The 1,418-nt window shown below is 48.1% G+C and overlaps 1 pseudogene; it reads right to left on the minus strand.

Moving 5' to 3' along the window:
• The window catches only part of LOC112956381, an 18,719-nt pseudogene extending 17,813 nt beyond the window's left edge, over positions 1-906 (minus strand).
• Positions 907-1,418: the final 512 nt, after the last annotated feature.

The following is a 1,418-nucleotide window of genomic DNA, read 5'->3' on the forward strand; positions in this document are numbered from 1 at the left end:
GCTTCTTTGAGGTCTTTATTCCTCATGCTGTAGATGAGGGGGTTCACTACTGGTGGCACCACTGCATAAAGAACAGCCACCACGAGATCCAGAGCTGGGGAAGAGAGGGTTAGGGGCTTCAGGTAGGCAAACATGCCTGTGCTGACGAACAAAGAGACCACGGCCAGGTGAGGGAGGCACATGGAAAAGGCTTTGTGCCGTCCATGCCCAGAGGGGATCCTCAGCACGACTGTGAAGATCTGCACATAGGACACCACAATGAAAACAAAACACAGGGAAACTAAGCAAAGACTGACCAACAAAGCCACAACTTCCTACCACAACACAACTGAGGTAGGTGTCTGAACAGGAGAGCTTGAGGATCTGGGGAATCTCACAGAAGAACTGCTCCACAACATTGCCTTGGCAGAGAGGTAGTGAGAATGTGTTCCCAGTGTGCAGGGCAGCATTGAGAAAACCAGTGCCCCAGGCAGTTGCTGCCATTTTGACACAGGCTCTGCTGCTCATGAGCATCCCGTAGTGCAGGGGTCTGCAGATGGCCACAAATCGGTCATAGGCCATAACAGTGAGTAGGAGGCACTCTGCTGAACATAAGAAAAAGAGGAAAAAGACCTGGGCAGCACATCCTAAGTAGGAAATGGCCCTGATGTCCAACAGGGCATTGGCCATGGATTTGGGGACAGTGGTGGTGATGATGCCAAGGTCCAGGATGGAAAGATTGAGGAGGAAGAAGTACATGGGASTGTGAAGGTGGTGGTCACACGCTACTGCTGTGATGATGAGGATGTTGCCCAGGAGGGCAGCCAGGTAGATGCCCAGGAAGAGCGRGAAGTGCAAGAGCTGCAGCTCCCATATGTTTGTGAATGCCAGGAGGAGGAACTCGTTGAGGAAGCTGCTGTTGAACATTTTTTTTTCTTTGAGGCACAGGGCAAATGTCTGAGGAGAAAAAGACAGTGAAGTCTTTTTCTTCAGASAGGACAGAGAAGTTTTCTCTAAGAATATCTTTCAGTTTTTCACAAAATTTCTCCCACCCCTAATACAGACACAGAATTTCCTTTCCTTTTCCAAGTAAGCAACTGATTTGTGACATCTCTCATGTTCATTGCTGGTATCCAGGTTTACCCACCTTTACTGATAAAAATCCTCTCACACAATTATAGAGAGGTATAACACTTTCCTACTTTTTTTTTTGCCTGGAATGTTCAGATTCCACCATCATGTTTTCTGAGTGTTCTTTTCCTAGCAGACATTTTGACCGGTGAACCAGGTTGAACCAGTTTGAAATGTCAGGTTCACTTCAGCTGCACCCAAACTAGGCTGCTCAGGAGCATTCTGTGGCATAAGGATCTCCTAAGCTTCTCTGCAGAGCTGTTAAGACACTAGGTGAGAGCTGTGCCCTTCTGGAGGGCAGCTCACAA

This window comes from Nothoprocta perdicaria, unplaced genomic scaffold, assembly GCF_003342845.1.
Source record: "Nothoprocta perdicaria isolate Ctin4 unplaced genomic scaffold, notPer1 scaffold_625, whole genome shotgun sequence".
NCBI lineage: Eukaryota > Metazoa > Chordata > Aves > Tinamiformes > Tinamidae > Nothoprocta > Nothoprocta perdicaria.